Consider the following 10509-nt stretch of genomic DNA (forward strand, 5'->3'; position numbering starts at 1 on the left):
TTTCCACTTCGTAACAGTGCCCAAACTCACGCCCGTCTGGTACCAGACGGGATTTTTCCAAGGAGCCAGAGCCAACACACAGCGGTGGTCTACCTTGATTTGCAATCGGCCCGAGAGCCATGCGTGAGCTGGAACGTGGCGATTCAGCCAGTGCTGTAGGGGGCGCATGTGCAACAGACCCAGTCTGAGAACTAGCGCCGCCGAGGCCATAAGACCCAGCATCCTCTGAAAGTGTTTGAGAGGAATGCGTGCACCGGACCTGAGGGAAACCGCTCGGTTCTGAACAGAGAGCGCGCGCTGTGACGTCAGTCGCACGCTCATCTGCAGTGAGTCCAATACTGTTCCCAGAAACGAAACTTTCTGTGTGGGAGACAATAAACTCTTGCCACGTTGATTCTGAGTCCCAAGCATTCTAAATGGTTGAGAAGCCCAGATCTGTGGTTTAATAACTGTATCTCTAACGGAGCTATTATAAGCCAGTCGTCGAGATAATTGAGAATTCTCATTCCCCGAAGCCTCAGCGGGGTTAGCGCCGCTTCCATGCACTTCGTGCGGGGAGTCAGAGATAGACCAAAAAGGTAGCACCTTGTATTGGTAAACTTTTCCCCTCGAAGGCGAATTTCAAGAATGGCCTGTAATGAGGGGCTATTTGTATGTGGAAAAAGGCATCCTTTAGATCCACAGTGAAAACCCAATCACCCGGCGGATGTGCGCGAGGATTTGTTTCATTCTCAACATTCTGAACGGGCGCTTCATAAGGGCTTTGTTCAGATGTCTGAAATCTAGAATGGCCTGAGACCACCACCCTTCTTTTGGCACAAGGAAGTAGCGACTGTAAAAGCCTGACTCGCTCTGTGAGGGGTGCACGGTTTCCACCGCTCCCTTAATTTAACAGTTTGATATTTCGGTTCGAAGCACGTGACTCATGTCACTTCTCACCGCTGTCTCTACCACAGTGCGAAAGCACGGTGGTCTGCGAGCGAACTGTAGCGAGTAACCTTGTTATCAAAGCCAAGGGTTGAATTAATTTGTGGGGCGGGTCACTGAGTAACAGGGACCTGGTAGCCCGGATGCATTGTGCTAGTAGCACTGTGAGAGGCGGCGTGCACTGAATGGTGACGCACGCCTTATTGGGTCGCCTTGGAAGTGGCGCTTACCAAGGGGATTGTGTTTGTGTACAGAAGAGCACGTTGCTCACGGGCTCATAATAGTAAATAGGGAAATAGTGTTCCCAGCCGCCTGAGTGCAGGGGGCCGGAGAACGCAGAATAGTGGCGAACGCTTTGTGTCGCCGGGGAAATGTGTACAGGCGAGCGCGTTTGTCTACCTAGCCACTAGAAAGCTCTGATTCATTGTAAATAATGTGTGGTGGCGCGCACTGTATAATGGGCGCCACTACATTAGTGTATTCGCGGCGTACGCCAGCGAGCGAATTCACAGTGGTAAACGCATAACAGCGTCAATGTGCAACTGAGCATGTTTGGCCACAGGCTAGTTATTGCAATGTTACATCTCCAGTCACCTGAACTAAGGGAACTGGGAGAATATCATGTTTATTGAGTGATTTGTGGCACTGAATTAACAGTGCTTATGCAGGAGTGCACACTATGTAGTGGACACATTGCCTACAGTGTTGAACCACTCCAGCCGCCTGAATAGGGGAACTGGGAGAAGTGATATTTGAGGGAAAAAAGGCGCAAGCTTGGCAGCCATTTTATGACCTCGTTATGCTCAGACGGAGAGCGCGTGTTATGACGCGCTCTAGTCAGCGAACGCGCGCTGTGCAGAGAGCGCGCGCTGCCATATAAGGCTGTTTACCTTTGGCAGCAAGCGCGCGCTGCAGCGAGAACGGCTGTGACGTAAGCGCGTTCTCGGTATATCCAGCAGCCTGAGTTCGCATGTCTCTCCTCAAGCATTCTCTGCCCGCGGCATATCAGGGCGGCGGGGCGAGAGAGAAGGAAGAGTGAGGAGAGCTTATGTTGAGTTCACTCGTGTGTAGAAGTGCACATCTTCCATCCGCGTGGCGGCAGTATCACATTCTCTGTCAGCGGCCATTTCAGGGCGGCGGAGTAAGAGAAGGAGCGAGTGAAAAGCCCCGTATGCCCGCGGAGCCATTAGCGCAGCGGGAATAACATTCTCTGTCCACGGCCATTTAGAGCGGCGGAGGAGAGAGGGAGGCGCGTGGAGAGCTCCATATATCTGCGGCGTCATCAGCGCAGCGAGGATATAACCTTCTCGGTCCGCGGCGCGTTTCAGCGCGACGGAGTGAGAGAAAGGGAGAGCTCTGTATGTCCGCAGCGGGGATATAATGTTCTCTGTCCACGGCCATTTAAAGCGGTGGGGATGAGAGAGGAAGGAGTGAAACTCTGTATGCCCGCGGCGTCATCAGTGCAGCGGGGAAAACCTTCTCCGTCCGCGGCGCTTCTCAGCGCGACGGAACGAGAGAAAGGGAGAGCTCCGTGGGGTATCACATTCTCTGTCCGCGGCGCCTTAGCGCGACGGAACGAGAGAAGAGGAGCGCTCCGTCTGTCCTCGGCTTTATTTGAAGCGGCGGAGGACCAATGTTCTCTGTTCGCGGCGTAAACACGCGGCGGCACGAGAGAAGAGAGGTGGAGAGCTAGAAGCTCTTAGAAGTGGCGTTGGCAGCAACGCACATATCATAAACACACATACATAGTATAAAGGATATTTTAACGCCGGATGGCGCAGCTGGAAGGCAGGCTGAAGGCGGAGAATCCGACATCCTCAGGCTGCGTGTTCCGCTGGGTGCGTGTCGACGGCGGGCTTCGATCCGGAGCTCAACGATTGCAAGTCGCTGAAGAAGAATTAATCTGACTAACCTTGCGAGAGTGGGTCTTATATACCCTAGGCTATGCAAATTCTGTTGCCCCTTGTGGCGGGAATTTGGAAGGACCTGATTGGTCCGTCCCGCCCCACGGTCTCGCCATAGGTTGCTGCAGTTGCAGCGGCACAGCCAATCAGCACGCAGCTGCTTCCTGCTGAGAGCTGTGCAGCTGCACTGCGTGTACATGGTATTTTTGGATAAAAATTTGCTTCAATATCTCGAGGAAAGGAATTCCCCCATAGCGTTTTAGCAAAACGCAATACGAGAGTACTCTCGTAAGGGAACTATTGTCGTCGCATCGTAAAATTATTGTAGAGTCACTGTGGTGAGATGGACTTTGTAACGACGTTTTAATTGCCTTTCATGGGTCTTGGGAGTGTAAATGTACTGAATGCCAATGGAGGCCTATCTGAAGCCTTTCTCAGCCATCAGCTTTCAACTAAAATATCTTCATTTGTGTTCCGAAGATGAACGGAGGTCTTACGGGTGTCGAACGACATGAGGATGATTAATAATTAATGACATAATTTTCATTTTTGGGTGAACTAACCCTTTAATGTACATGGCATCTACTCCACAAAAAAGTTTCTGAGAGAGGACCCACCCACTTTTTTTTGCTTCCGACGCCCATGCATTGTTGTCATGTAAACAACACAGCAGGGTCCCATTCATTTTATGCATTTTGTTTTAACCCTTAAATGCATGAATGTTTCGCCAATCATTATTACATATTGAGGTCTTTAGCGACCCAGATCTACATCTAACACTTGTCGAAATTGTCGCGATTCCACTGGGCATATTTTCAATACACAATTTCAGGGTAATGGAAACGCAGCTAGTGACAGTAATATTTGACTGCGTTCAGTTCTTGCTCTGCAGTAAATCAGAGCCGTTTCAAGTTTTGCTGATGATTCTTCCTATTCTTTTGTTTTCTGCCTGCGGTGACTATGAGTGAAGCGTCACGTCATCATTGTGTATCAGACATTGCCACCTTGTGGAATGAAGGTGCACTTTTTCAGTCATCAAAGACTCAATTATTGTTATGCAGAAAGAATATACTTACACTATTACACACCTTGGGTCATTAGCGACCCTATACAATTTTGACCACAAATTAATGGGAAATCATTCTTTTATCATTTTATATATTATTGTTGTTGTTTACTTGTTATATCGTTTATAGGAATACTAAGAAGATTGATGTCTAACTTTAACAAATTAGTGAGGAGGAGGGTAGAGAATGAGGATCACTAAAGACCCGAGGTATGCGTTTAAGGGTTAATTCATTTTGTTTAAATTTTTTGTATTTATTATGAAACAGCTAATTAATTAATTAATTAAATAGCTTTATCATTAGAAAAAAAAAACTGTTAAACATTAAAGTATTTAAGACACTTCTCCTTATAAAGAACATTGTTGGCGTAAAGAACCATAGGATTCTATATAGAACCCCATTTAACCTTTTTTTTCTAAGAGTGTGGAGAACATAATCATCAGGTTTTGTTCATGTCAGTTCCACTACTGCTGTTAATAAAGCCAAAGAGACAGCAAATACTAAAACATTCTCAAATTCACTCAAATTGTTATGCTGATAACATCATTTTCAAAGAAAAGCTTGTACTAATTTCGAAAATGAGGGCAAAAAGGAAGCATTCTTAAACTTTTGGACCACACTTATACATATTTAATTCTCAACTCAATCTTTCTCTGACAATAAAAATGACTGTTCACATTTTCCATGAAGTTCACTGTTATGTAACACTAACTGTAACTCATGGATCAGATACTATAAAACATACAGTAGAATGAAAAACACATGACACCAATATAACACCTGTTCGACGTCAAAACATCAAAAACAGCTGGAATCACTTCGCACGCTGGATCAGGAGGGGGAAAAAAGCATATATGCATATTCAGAAAGTATAGATTCATACCTCAGTTCCCTCTGAAAGTATCCAAACAGAGTTAAAGAAAAAGTCCAGCGTGTCAAAGCTTCCTAAAACAGCCCAAACACATCAGAAGATCAGCAGCGCTGGAGAGACGCGGTCACCCGTTGTACCTTCCAGATGTGTGAAGAGCCAGAAAGGGAGAGAACGCAGAAGAGGAAAGAGGAATAAGTGGTGTTGCCAAAAATTAACGTCTTCTGTTCCTCTTGAAAACAACTTTTCCATGGTTGATATATGAGGCTGGGGTGGATTTCATCTTCTGGGAAACATATTTTGCGCATTCAGTGAGTAGAAATGTTCTCACTTTACTATATAAACAAATGTTATAAGTTTATCACTCGCATCAAGAAAGTTCCCGAGCTGTTAGGAGACAAATAGGTCAACCCAGAAGAACATGTGTTTTTTATTTGTCTCTTGGGTTTGAACTGCATAATTTATGCGCATGCAGATCTTGGTAAATACAATGTCCATGTTTATTTCATGTAGACATCTAAAGGTCTAAAATTTCATCTGTGAACATTCACTTTCAGCAGATGAATGCATTTTTAAAAAATCTAAACATTTTGATGAGTCATGTTGCACTACGTAGATTTTTGTCCAATCAAATCCTTGTGTGGATTGGAAAGTCCCGCCCCTTAAAGGGATAGTTCACCCTAAAGTGAAAATTACTTACTCACCGGGGGTCTCATTTATAAAACTTTCCGTAGATTTTATCCTAAAAGTGTACGTACACACAAAAGCTAGATTTTGCGTCCATGTGTACGCCAGAACCTGCGCAAAAATCCCTTCATAAATCACAGCTAGAAGAAGATTGTGCGTACGTGCATCTCCTCCCTGAAATCACCATATATGGAGCTTAGAACGCTTAGTTTTACTATGCACAACCTCATCTGCATATCATTTGCATGCATATTCCCATCCACGTGACACCATGTTTAACACTGTCAAAGGTACAAGACAATATTAGATACGGACTATAAATCCCATTTGTGCCTTACACATTACATTGCTCTAATGTATTGTTTGCATATTGTGGTGTATACAAACAATGTGGCCTGGGACGAAACCAGCCTGCGCAGTCGCAGTTTAGGAAATACGCCATGGCCAATGAGTGATGTGGATGTTGTCATGTGACTGCATTTTGGTTAGTTTCAGCTGGTTCGGACCAAAGCAATCCGTGTAGTGTGAAAAGGAACCAAAAAAGCTGAAAAATGCTACAATGTATAATTGTTTGCCCTTGGTTCGGACCAAATTACTAACTGAACTAGAGATGTGAAAGCACCCTAAATCATCCTATATTCTTTTTTATGTTTTTGAATAAATATATCAAAATATCCATAAAAACTAAATTGTATCAAATACTTCTCAGAAATTTTTTTTTTTTTAGAATAAAGTTGATTACTTCATTTCCACGAGCCAAATGGTATTTTAATATTTAGTTCATTTTAAACAATTTAAATCAAATCAAATGAACTTTTTCTTCAAGTTGTATCCTTCAAATACAGTGGTGTTTTTCATAATTTTGTGAAGATGTCTTTACACTCCGTATCCGTGCAGTTGTGGTTGTACAGTAAGATTATCATTGGACAAATTCCAACCGGATAATGGACCGTTCGACCACCGAATCCTGCAGTGTCTGTAATATCGAAGTAAGTGTGCATCGCTGATCCTCTTCCTCGCTAAAACCAGAGGTGGACAAAGTACACAACTCCATTACTTGAGTAAAAGTAAAAGTACTGCTGGTCAAATATTACTCCGTTACAAGTGAAAGTTGTAAAAAACGATTTTTACTTAAGTAAAAGTACAGAAGTATTTGTTTATAAAAGTACTTAAGTATCAAAAGTAAATGTCCTTTTTTTATGTCAATGCATTATTGTATTATTGTTGTATGAATGCACTCTATGCCATCATGGTGGTTTAAGCCAGTCAGTGATGCTCCATCCGACATGCTAGCATACGACTACTTAAACTCATTTAAATACTTGTATAAAAGTTACAAAGCTCTTTACAAAGCTGCTGTCACATTAAGGCAGAATGCACAAATCCTATACACTGATACACATCCGAAATTCCCCCAACTGTTTACGTTCACTTAAAGGGATCCCCAGGTGTTAAGACTTGTATGGCTTAATATAACAAATGATGTCTCTTACTGAAATATGTAGTAGAAAACCCATGAAAGATCCACATTATTTAAAAAATCCATTATATATTTGGACAATTAAGCCAGTCAGTAATGCTGGGAAGCTTCAGATGACCCTACAAAAGAGATTCTTGATAGGCTGTTTGCAAAAACAAAAACAAAAAAACTTTTAAAGAAGAAAAAAAATCATCCACTGTCTTGCACAGCTGCTACAGAAACGACTTTCACCTTCGAGGACCTTGATAGAAATGTAGTGGAGTAAAAAGTATGATATTTGTCTTTCAAATGTAGTGAAGTTAAAGTAAAAGTATCCCTAAAAAATAATACTTCAGTGAAGTACAGATACTCAAAAAGTGTACTTAAGTACAGTACTCAAGTAAATGTACTTTGTTACTGTCCACCTCTGGCTAAAACATATTTTGTTATAACATGAGATCTGCAGTTTAGTTTAAAGAGGAATTATTGGAATAAGCCTATATTTAATCCATGCTGTCATTAAAACAGCGTGTCACAGGAAAAGTGATCAAAAGTAGCACATCCACATCTTAAATTCTGAGTAATGACTTTAGCCGTGTTTCCACCGCAGGAACTTTCCCCAGGAACTAGGGTCTTTGGGGTGGTACTCGACCGCAGGAACCAGGGTCTAAATGAAGTTCCGGGTAAACATTTCCCCCTCCACTAGTCCCTGCTCGCGAGGTAGTACTTTTTCAAAGTTCAGGAACTTTCGGGGGTGGGACTTGGGAGCTGAACATGCTGATTGGTTGAGTTCACGCAGCATTTTATTTCAACCCGCATTTTTAAGTCTTTTGCGAGGTTCGTTCTGTGTTCAGTAAATACTGACATCTTGCTCTTTCTGTCTGATGGCGCGCATTCGTCTCAGCAATCTCACGTTCAATGTCCGTAATAGCTGATCATAAAATACGTTGTCTTATTTTAAATCTAGCTTTACGAGCTTTCAGAATACGTTTTAGTATCAGTGCTCGTCTCTTTTCCACCGTCTTGTTAATTACCTCTTTAGTTAATCAATACATAACCAGCAATAATAGCGCTGCTTGCATCTCCTCCACTTGTTATTGTTGCAGACAGTATCGCGCAAAAATTATTACTGTCCTTCGCTGACTGGAAGGAACAGTCGCGCGCAGTCCCACGTCTCTGGACTAATTTGCCTAATCTACTTTAGACCGCAGTGGAAACGCAGACAGTAGCAGGTCTGGGGGGAAAAAGTTCCTGTAAAAAAAGTTTGTTCCGGGTAGTTTTGGTGGAAACGGGGCTTTTATGTCATTGCAGTGCATATCACCATTAATGTAAATATGTATATCAAAATGAAAACAGAGTTCAAAATTGTTCTTACTTCGTTACTTTTCTCACTCCAGTAAAATAGTTTGCACACACGGGTGAGAGTTTGTGTGCAGGTGCGCACATTTTCCCGTGAAGTTTGTTTTTATAAATCACAATGTAAGTGTCGGAAGTGACGTACGCCTCTTTCAGGGCTTGTGCCTGGTTGCATAAAGCACCTTAAGTTTTTCCCTCAAGTATGATACTTAAGGGGCGATTTCCCCTTACCTAAGAGAATAACTTAAGGGTGTTGCATATAATCTCTTAAACGGTTCTCTTAGGTAAGGGAAACATTTAAGTGTTTCACGACAGCGATCCTGGATTCACGTTATAAAAGTCTTGTTGCCATAGATACGCAAAACACTAACACTAATGCTGCGTTCACACCAAACGTGAATTTCACGTTTGAAATTTGCGTCTAGTTTGACGCTTGAATTGAATGCATTTGCGCGTCTAAAGCGAGATGGACGCGTAAAAAGCAAGCGTTTGAAGCGAAATTGACGCGCGTCCTTTTGCATTTTTCATAGTGGTTGTGTACGGCCGCGAAATTGAAAAATACTACTGTTATTGTGTCACGAAATGTAGTTTTAAGAGTTGTTCAGTCGAGAATGTAGTTGTTTAAAGCTCAAATCTGTGGTTTATTTGTAAAGATAATCCCGGCATCTGCATGTTGTGAGATCCCGGCGATCACCTCGCGCTCATGTAACCCGCCTGGAACAGCCTTACCTCGGCTAGTCCTCGTGACTTTTGCCGCTGGTAAACGAGAAATGTTTAAATTCACAATCTATAGCTTCGGTTCTATTATATGAAACATATAAAGACATTATTACTTGTTATAACGTCAAACGACTTCTTTGATTATGTGATTTTTTTCTTCATCTCGTTCAGAAATGTACGTATGACTGCAAGTGTTCAGTGTCAAAGTGGTTGCGATGTGTGACGGTCAAATCGGTATTCTTGCAACAATTTTTCATCGCTAAAATGGTCCAAAGGGTTCTCCCTATCCCTAAAAATTCTTCTTGGCACATAATGATCTTCAGCTGGTTCCATAAATTCAGCCATGTCGTCTTATTTTTGTCTGCGTTACTCTTCAGGTTACGATTTCCAAACCTTAAGTTATAATTAGGGAAATGACCGTTAAGGGGTTTTATGCAACACTTAACGCTTTTTAAGGGATTACTTAAGTGAAAAAACAGCATTTAAGGGGAATTCTAAGTGTTTATGATGTTTCACTTATGCCTGGCTCACACTACAGGAGTTTTAGGCCGATTTATGGCCGATTTTCCCCTCCCGAGATTCTGAGAAAAAATCTTGTCCACGACCTCGATCGGTTCCGATGTTCGCCGCAGATTATCTGGTAATGTGAGACGTTCACAGATAAAATCTTGCCCCTCCCGATCTGCTCTCACACAAATCGGGCTCGCCCCGATCATATCAAACATGTTTGATATTTATCGGGATGAGCAAGATTGTAATAACGTCAGTACTGTCACAATAGCCTTAAAGAAACCCTTAAGTAAAACTTAAGGGTTTTTTTCTGCAACACCCTTAGGTTTAAGGGAAACATAAGGGTGAACTTAAGGGAAAATTACACTTAAGGTGCTTTATGCAACCGGGCACTGTTTTGTGTGTACGCAACAGTTATAAATGAGGCTCTTGTTGAGTAATAAAAACCCCATCATCTCCACGTCACTTTTACAACATTTCAAATCTTCAGTTATCGCCATCGCCAAAAAGCCAAGCCAAAATTGATTCTGGTTTTATTACGTTCTCTTTCTGCCTGCAGACTCTCCTCTGTTTGCCGTTTGTTTAAAACGGGTGATTTTCCGGAGGTTGGAGATTTAGCTGCTCCATGTCAACCTGTCTTGCTCGTTGTAAAAACTAAGCCACTCCCACATCATACATGCGCCACAGTAGGCGGAGCAATTTTTCTCTAGTCCGAACACCACGCCCCGCACACAAAACACAAGGACAGAAGAGCACGCAGCTTGAGCATGCTCAAAGCTGTGCGCTCACACAAGACAAGACAAACAATACAGGAGTGTCAGGGCTCTGTCACAAACCAAGAGTAAACTAGACCGAAGTGACAGAACCCTGACAATTACGTACACTCTAAAAAATGCTGGGTTAAAAACAACTCAAGTTGGGTTGAAAATGGACAAACCCAGCAATTGGGTTGTTTAAGCAAACATTTAATCCAATCGCTGGGTTAAAACAACCCAATTGCTGGGTTTGTCC

The 10509-nt window shown here is 42.7% G+C and overlaps 1 protein-coding gene across 1 annotated transcript in view; it reads right to left on the reverse strand.

Moving 5' to 3' along the window:
- Nucleotides 1-5328, reverse strand: part of podn (podocan) — a 54775-nt gene extending 49447 nt beyond the window's left edge. Inside the window, exon 1 of the mRNA XM_079801969.1 lies at nucleotides 4782-5328. The gene's annotated coding sequence lies outside the window, so the exon portion shown is untranslated. The remainder of the gene's footprint in view (nucleotides 1-4781) is intronic.
- Between the last annotated feature and the right edge of the window lie 5181 nt (nucleotides 5329-10509).

This window comes from Gobio gobio (assembly GCF_949357685.1).
Source record: "Gobio gobio genome assembly, chromosome: 21".
Lineage (NCBI taxonomy): Eukaryota > Metazoa > Chordata > Actinopteri > Cypriniformes > Gobionidae > Gobio > Gobio gobio.